This window comes from Balaenoptera physalus (assembly GCF_965194825.1).
Source record: "Balaenoptera physalus genome assembly, chromosome: 12".
Lineage (NCBI taxonomy): Eukaryota > Metazoa > Chordata > Mammalia > Artiodactyla > Balaenopteridae > Balaenoptera > Balaenoptera physalus.
This window is the reverse complement of record NC_138897.1, coordinates 85,784,917-85,793,721: the sequence shown is the minus strand read 5'-3', so window position 1 is coordinate 85,793,721 and position 8,805 is coordinate 85,784,917. Positions and strand designations below refer to the sequence as shown.

Below are 8,805 nucleotides of genomic sequence, written 5' to 3'. Positions count from 1 at the left end.
GGGAAAACTGCGGTGGGGTGGGGATGGTGTTGTGCTGAATTGGGCGATTGGGATTGACATGTATACACTGATGTGTATAAAATTGATGCCTAATAAGAACCTGCAGTATAAAAAAACAAACAAACAAAACAACTAATACTAAACTTTCATTGGGTTATTTGTATGGAAATATGTTAATATAAATGTTTCAGACGTTACATGAAATTTCTAAAAATCTTATATGTTCTGGTATAATGTTATAAGTCATAATCCTAGTTATTACCTTAAAATGTATATCTCAGAAATAACTAATTTTCTTGTCAACTGCATTATTATGAACTTTCATCAAATTTTTAACTGTGGTCATTTTTAAGTCTTTTGTCATTTACAGACAGTTCTGGGTGTACTCTGATGCTTTTGCAAATATGTTCCTATAAACGGGTTTCATCTTTAAGAAATTCATGGAAAAGACTCTGACAAGTACAGGTTTCTGGTAACTGAATGTACTGCTGAACTGAATGAATAAGCATTTTCAGAACTCTAATGAAAAACTGATGAACTCATAAAAGTGCTAACAAAAGATCAAGATGAAAAAAAAAATTAATTACATGGGACTGAGTGAACTGATGAGGATGAGTATAATTTTTGTGACTTTCTGTCTGAATTTAAAAAAAAAAAAAATCCCACAAGGACTCAGAGGCAAAGAATATACAAATCAATTTTCACTGCAAAGTAAAGGAGCTGTTACAGTGGAGGATTACTGGACTGAATGTCAATATTATGACATAGTATGAGTGTGTTTCATGTTTGGTAATTGCAATCATTGTTGCTTTTGTTGTGGTCATCCATGTACAATGCTTGGTGTCAGTCTATTTATCTCTTGTAGAAATAAAATACAGTGTGTGTGTGTGAAAAATAAATAAATTAAAAAAAAAATATATATATATAGTGTGTGATCTCATCTATGCTTTTAAAAAAATCTGTATGTTTACATGTTGTATATAATGCATGTGTATGTAAACACACAACTGGAAGGATAAACAACAGTTAACTGTGTTTTTTTTTAGGGAGAAATAAAGAACTTAAGAAGATTTGTTACAGGGACTTTTACTTCCCGCAAGTGGACTGAATTATTTTAAATTATATTTTTACAAATTTTCCTTTTAAGACAATTAAAATATTTCTTCTTAATGACAAGCAGGAAGGGTTTTAAAAAACGGGAAACTAAAGTAAGCCAAATAATTAGTATGGTCATGTTGATTATTTGATATATAAAATGTAGATGAAAATTATAATTTTTATAATTGTAATTGTAAAATATTATGAATTATATTAAATTTATATATTGGATTGGCCAAAAAGTTCATTCGGGTTTTTCTGTAAGATATTACGGAAGAACCCGGATGAACTTTTTGGCCAATCCAATAATTATAATGTTATATTTTATTATTCTATTTTATTGATATTATCTTTTATATAATTATAATATTATAATAAATTATAAAACAATAATATACATATTCTGCATGTCCCAAATGACATAATGATATTTATTCAGCTTTCTTCTTTGTCAGATTCCATGCTAAGCCTCTCATAATGGCTTGCTCTCAGATAATCTTCTCAACATATCCTAAGGTAAGGGCTATAGTTATCATTCCCATCGTTGCCATTTACAACAGAGGAAACAGGCTCAGAGAATCTCATAGGGAAGCTTAGAAGCAGTGGGCTAGAGATATAATTTTTTTTTTTTTGGCCGCACGGCTTGTGGGATCTTAGTACCCCGACCAGGGATTGAACCCGTGCCCTTGGCAGTGAAAGCACGGAGTCTTAACCACTGGACCGCCAGGGAATTCCTGAGATATGAATCTGAGTGTGTTTGATACCAGAACCCAGGGTCTTATCCTGCAGCCGGTTAGAAAAGATTGGAATGCAGGCTGGGAAACAGAGAGCATAAGAAAGTGAAGAAGTGTCAGTGAGTGTCTCTCAGGCTGTACATGGGGAATGGGGGGTAATCTGTGGTAATCCAGGCTGGGTGACATCTGGGGACCCCGGGCCTGGATCGAAGGTGCCAGCCAGGCTCTCTGTGCCTCATCGCCATGCCTCACAAAATTGAGGAAATCAAGGACTTTCTGCTTATAGCCAGTTGAAAGGGCGCCAAGTCTGCCAAGATCAAGAAAAATAAGGATAATGTGAAGTTTAAAGTTCGATGCAGCAGATACATTTACACCTTGGTCATCACAGACAAAGAGAAGGCAGAGAAGCTGAAGCAGTTCCTGCTCCCAGCTTTGGCAGTGAAAAAGCTGAAATGAACTACACATGCTGATTTGAACTGTATTAAAATTTTAAAAATTAAAAAAAAAGAAGAAAGAAAGTGAAAAAGTCACTAAGGAGATAAATGTTGAGGACAAGAGCAGTGAAACTTACCTGTGACTTTATATAAACTTAGATGAAGATGCCCAATTAAAGATAGTCCCCAAAAGACAGGCTGTACCCTGAAGCAGGGAAGATAAGCAACTCCTGGGGAGGCAAGATATCCCCTGGAAGGGGAGAAACTGATCTCTTTGTCAAGAAGATAGTTTTGGGCAAACAAGAACCATCTTCAAGATTCTAGAGTTTTGTGAGCAAGAGATGCCAAAATAAATCCTCTCCTGAGTGCTACATTCAGTGTTGCTGTTCGTTTCTGTTGGGGCCAACACTCTATTTGTTCACTTACCATTTACTGAATGTCTACCAAGCCCTGTGCTAGACTCTGAAGACAGAGACATGGATGAAACATTGTCCATACCTTCAGAGAGATTCCAGGCTGGAGCAGGAAGACAGACATGTAAAGTGATTCTTACAATTCAGAGTGGCAAGTGTTCTGATATAAATTTCCATAGGGTCCTACAGGAATACAGAAGAAGGGCACGTGTCGCTGCTGTGTACACCAAGGAAGACTTCTTGGAAGAGGTGACCACTTGAGTCCAAAGAATTTGTGGGAATTAGCCAGGTGAAGGAGGGAGTAAAGGGCATCCCCGGTAGTGGAAAGAGCAAGAACATGGGTGGGGGACATGGGGGTGTAAAGACACCATGGCTTGATTGAAACAGTCATTGTCAGACATTGCTGGAGCTACAGGGATGAGTGTGGGCTCCGTGAGGGCAAAGCCCACTCTTTGTCCTGTTCCCCATTGTTACTGCAGTATCCAGCATGGTGCCTGGCACACAGTAAAGGTCAGAACTCCAGTAAGGAGTGTGGGAACAGAGGGGAGGAGATGGCCTGCAGGGCTGGAGTGTGTGAGTGACTGAAGGGTGTATATGTCTGAAAGGACTTTGGCAATGAACAAATCCGCTGAAAAGTGAAATTTCACATTCCTTGGGGTTTTGCCTTCTGGGAGTTTCCTATTTGTAAAAATACAGATCCATTGCTATTTGACATTGGAATTGTACAACAAAGAATGTTGCTCACCACCCGTTTCTACAAGGATTAAGTCATTAGCCACTGCAGTGACTGACCGACAGTGCACCCTGGCAGGAATTCAGGATGAAAACCAGGATGGGGCACTCTGTGCTTTAGAAAACAGGCCCCTTACATAGTTAGGGTGTATATGCCAGGAAGAATTTTAATGAACCCAGATTCTTGCATCTTCCCATACATAGTAAAGCACTAAAATCATGAACTGAGATACCTGTTACTTGTGACTAGCAGTAACCTTTTACCAAGATGTATGCTTGACTGCACGTATTCCCTCGCCAAAATCCTATGTATACTGGCCTCTCCCTCTACGTCTTTGAGGCAGTTCCTCAGAGTTACTTAGAGACTCTTTCCCAGGCTATCGTCCTCAATAAGGTCCCTGAATAAAACTGAAACACACAATTCATGTTGTGCGTTTTCTTATTTCCATCAACAGAATGGTCAGAAATACATGTTGAAGAGAAAAAGGAGGTCTAGGGTAGTTAAACCTAAAAGCCACTTATTGTCCAGGAGTCTAACCTTCCATCTCCTTTCTATTTCCACAAATGCCCTATATCCTCTGAAGGCGCCCACCTGGAACCCCTGCCTCTCCAGAACCCAGCCGAGAATCAGGACTGCCAAGCCACAAAAACAAAAGTCATAGAGTCCACAGCAGAGCAGGTAATTTTCTCATTTAGTGTCTGTGTATTCTTATTTTACCCAGAGTTCTACTAAGTTTAGTCGTCTGGGTTCCAAGGTAGAGAATGTATAAAGCAACAAATTAAAGCAGCAAATTGACAGGAGCAAGAAGCACTGTTATGTTAGTAGTTACCGATTGTTGGACATCTACTGCCTGCAGGGTACTTTACTGGCGCCTGCCTCATCAAATCCAGTCAATAACCCCCAGAAACGGAGGCTCCAAGAGGGGTAAATAACTTACCTAAGGACACATGGAAACGTAAGCAAACCTGGCAGATAGGAGGAGCCAAACCCGTGCTCAGTGCCTAACCCGCAGGAGGAATGAAAGAAACAGCAGTCTGGGGCCATTTTGTGTGTGAGATAAGCCCTTCTAGTTCCCACAGATAGCGATGTTCAGGCACAGAAGGTCATTCCTGGAATCGTCATGAGAAAAGATTGCATTGTGTCCACTGTGCTCTGTTCAGAGTAAGGGAACTATGTGCTACATTTCAGAAATATCAGAACTTGGATAAGTGGGTGAGTTCTGGCTTTGTCCATGAGCTGTGACCTTGAGCACACTGCCGCTTTTCCTCCTCTGATGGTGAGGGTTATTGTTTGAACCAACAATCTCTGAAATTCTTTGAGTTCCAGGCAGCTTGGACCAACTCCTATCTCTTGGAAGACCTTGGCTGTGGAACCCAGAGTCCATTCAGGGCTGAGAGCGCCACCTGGTGATTCAAGCTTGTACGTGAGATTTTTTACTTCCTCCTGTGCCCAGCCAACCCAGTCGACAATTCCAGTTTAGACCTGCAGGATGGTTTTTTCCCCTAACTCCTTGAAATTGCTTTTAAAATGTTGTGAATATTGCATTTTCTTGGGAAGAGGGTACATAGATTTTCATCACAAGTTTCTTAATCCTCCCTGTCCCCAATCCAAGTTTTTACTTCTGTCAGTAAATGTGAAGCCCAGAGCAGAAGTGATTCATTCTATAAACATGGGCTGGAGGCTGTGACTTTGTTTGGAAAGTTATTTTACCTCTCTGAGCCTAAGCTTCCTCATTTGTAAAATGTAGATAAGATTTGTACCTCCTTCTGAAGTTTGCTCAAAGAATAGGAGGAGAAATTCCATAGAAAGTGTGCCTGGCAAGAGCATTATTATATATTATGAGGAAATTTTCTCAAAATCTTGCAAGAAGTCAGCCATTGGCTGGAAAAGCCAGGATGCAAGTAGGTACCGTGTCTCTGCCAGTTTAGCAGAGACAGGGAATTCTAGACAGGGAAAGCAAAAATCTTAGAGTGGAATTAAGTTTAATGCACTTGTCTTTGAGAAATGGGATGGAATTTTTGCAAGGAGGGAGAAAGAATTGAAGCGAACAAAGATCAGATTCTGGGACCCTAAGAGGTTGGGAATTCCTGGCTACACAGCCGAAGGAGTTTGACTGAAATCTTTGGAAAAAGAAAAAATAATGGCATAAAACGCTACCTGACCACATTCCAGGCCAGTGCCTTGGCATACTGAGAGCCCAATCAAAGTAAAGAGAGGCAGGCTTTTGTAAAATGCCAGCATCCGCTCATAGTAGAGCATCAAAGGAAGCAAGAACAATCTTTTTTCCAGAAGATGTGAGTGGAATGATGGTTAAGGCAGAGAGGAAACTAGAAAAGAAGTGCCCCAGGTTCTCTGAGTCCCTTAGTGGCTTAAATATCTATTGAATGTCCATCAAGTGATGAATGGATAAACAATATGTGTTATCTCCATACACTGGAATATAATTCCGCCATAAAAAGAAAGGAAGTACTGATACCTGCTACAACATGGATGAACACATTATGCTAATTGAAAACTTTATGCTAAGTGAAAGCAGCCAGTCACAACACATAGTGTTTGATTTCATTTATATGAAATGTCCCGAATAGGCAAATCTGTAGAGACAGAAAGTAGATTAGTGTTTGCCAGGGGTTGGGTGTGGCGGGTGGAAGGAATTGAGAGTAATATCTAAAGGGTAAGGGATTTCTTTTGGGGGTAAAAAAAGTCTAAAATTGATTGTGGTGATGGCTGACAACTCTGTGACTATACTAAACACCATTGAATTGTAGACTTTAAATGGGAGAATGGAAGTGTGGTATGTGAAACATACTTCAACAGTGATGTTGAAAAAAACTCTCATTGAACGTCACACATCTGGGTAATCACAATAGATGAATCCTCTATCATTACATAAACTTTGAAAACAAGTGTTAACGGGTGTGTAATATTCCAACGGGTGCATATTAGGTAACCAGCAAAGACTGTAGTCTCCAGAAGTTGGTGAGACTGTTTGTCCCTGGGGAAGAGGACTGAGGCCTGGGGGAGGTGGATAGATGGCTCACTTTGAAATATAATTGCATTACAAAAGTGCTTGGATTTTGTTTGTTTGTTTTGTCACTTTCCCATTTTTTTCTGCTTTAAAAAAATTTGTGGTAAAATACACATAACATAAAATTTACGTCTTGGGAGTCCCGTGGTGGCCTAGTGGTTAGGATTCCGTGTTTTCACTGCCATGGCCCAGGTTCAATCCCTGGTCGGGGAAATGCAAGTCGCGTGGCGTGGCCAAAATAAAAAAATAAAATAAAATAAAATTTACTGTCTTAAACTTTTTTTTGTTGTTTTTAACCTTTTTAAGTGTATGGTTCAGTGGCATTAGGTACATTCACATTGTTGTGCCACCATCTCCACCATCCATCTCCAGAACTTTTCATCTTGCAAAATGGAAATGACAGATGAATTAAACATCTCCCCATTTCTCTACCCACTCCTCACTCCCTCTACTTTCTGTCTCCAGGAACTTGATTGCACTAGGTACCTCTCAAATTAGTGGTGTCATACAGTATTTGTTCTTTTGTGACTGCTTTATTTCACTTAGCACAATGTCTGCAAGGTTCATCTGGACTTTTTTTTAAACCATAAGCATTTTATTAGTTTTCCAGTTAAAAAAATAGTTGTCAAAAACACACAATGTCTATTTTTAATATAAAGTTAAGGGAAAAAAGCAGGAATGAAAACTGTAAAATGTCATCACAACTTTGTAAAAAAAAAAAGAAAAATCACACATTGGAACTCAACAGAAAAGTTCCTGGTGATGATAGTGATTACTTCTAGATGACTTATGGTTACATTTTATTTTCTCTCGTTGTTTTTTCATTATTCTAGACTAAGCATAACATGCTCATGTTTATAATCAGGAACACAGCAAATGCTATCTAAAAAATAGACAACTTCAGGAAAATGCTTCATCCAAGCTTTCTCAGGATACCCTGAGCTTACTAAGTTCTTCTGTCCCCATGAATTCAATACATTTGTGATTGCCAATCCACATATCCCAATTTGGAGTTAGGAAAGTAACATTTATGTTGGCCGACAAATGCACTCAATAGGTGAGGGTGAGAGCAGAAAACAGGAGTTGTTTTGTTTTTTGTTTTTTCCTTTGGCCACGCAGCTTGCAGGATCTTAGTTGCCCGACCAAGGATTGAACCTGGGCCCCTGGCAGTGAGAGCGCAGAGTCCTAACCACTGGACCGCCAGGGAATTCCTGAGAACAGGAGTTTGATGGGAGAATGTATTCACCTGAGTCATCTGGTACAACTGGCTCCCAGCAGGTCTCCTCCTGGGTAATCCTGTTGTTTCCCACCTTGGAGTCGTCTCATGGGGGGAAAGTGGGCCGTTCCAGAGGTACTGGCTCTGGAGAGCTGACTGTGCCTATAGTTTAGTAACTTCACAGTGATAACTTGTAATTGGCTGTTGTGGAAGTATTTACACCATGGAAATTGGCGGACACTACAATCGCCCTCACTGCCACCAGCCGAGCGTCTGTGGTTCCACATTCACCAGCACAGGCTGGGCTCCTTTCATCCTTTAGGATGAGTGAGCCATGCATCTCTTTTCAGCTGCTGGTTGCCCATTTCTCAGGGCATTGGATGATCACTTTCCTCATGCCTCAGTAAGCAGCATTTTATCTTCTGGGGGTGGATCTGCTTCCAAGTCCCGTGGTTCTTTGTCACTTGGAGACACTGAACTTCAAGCTCTTGGTCTTGAGTCCAGAGAGGAGATGCTGGGCTTCGGTCAAAAATAGATTCATTTCGCAACTCTCTATTTTTCGTTTTCCCATCTCATCCTGCCAGCTTTGTTTTTGGCCGCACCTCGCGGGATCTTGGTTCCCCGACCCAGGATGGAACGCAGGGCCCTGGCAGTGGAAGCGTGGAGTCCTAACCACTGGACCACCAGGGAAGTCCCCCAGCCAGCTTCTTTTTGGAACTTCGCCTGATTTGGAACTTTCTTGCTACAGCACCTGCACCTCAATTCTTTTCTTCTGGGCAGAAGGCAGAGGAGAGGTGAGAGAAGGTGGTGTTTGGGGAAGGGTTAGCAGGCTTCCTTCTCCAGAGAAGAAGCCAGGTTGATTTTGTTGTCCCTGGTTTCTGAGGCACCAGCCTGTGGGTCCCCGACCCATCCAAGAAGGCATGAGTAGGATTTTGTCATTCACCTCCTAGTAATGCTTTTTTTTAAATTAATTTTTTATTGGAGTATAGTTGATTTACAATGTTGTGTTAGTTTCTGCCTGTACAGCAAAGTGAATCAGGTACATATACATATACATATATCCACTCTCTTCTAGACTCCATTCCCATATAGGTCATTACAGAGCACTGAATCGAGTTCCCTGTGCTATACAGTAGGTTTCCATTATCT

At 40.6% G+C, this 8,805-nt stretch overlaps 1 pseudogene across 1 annotated transcript; it reads left to right on the top strand.

Moving 5' to 3' along the window:
- The first annotated feature begins 2,060 nt into the window (after positions 1-2,060).
- Positions 2,061-2,356, top strand: LOC309639959 (large ribosomal subunit protein eL38 pseudogene; annotated as a pseudogene). Its single transcript has one exon. The product of its transcript is annotated as a large ribosomal subunit protein eL38 pseudogene (transcript).
- Positions 2,357-8,805: the final 6,449 nt, after the last annotated feature.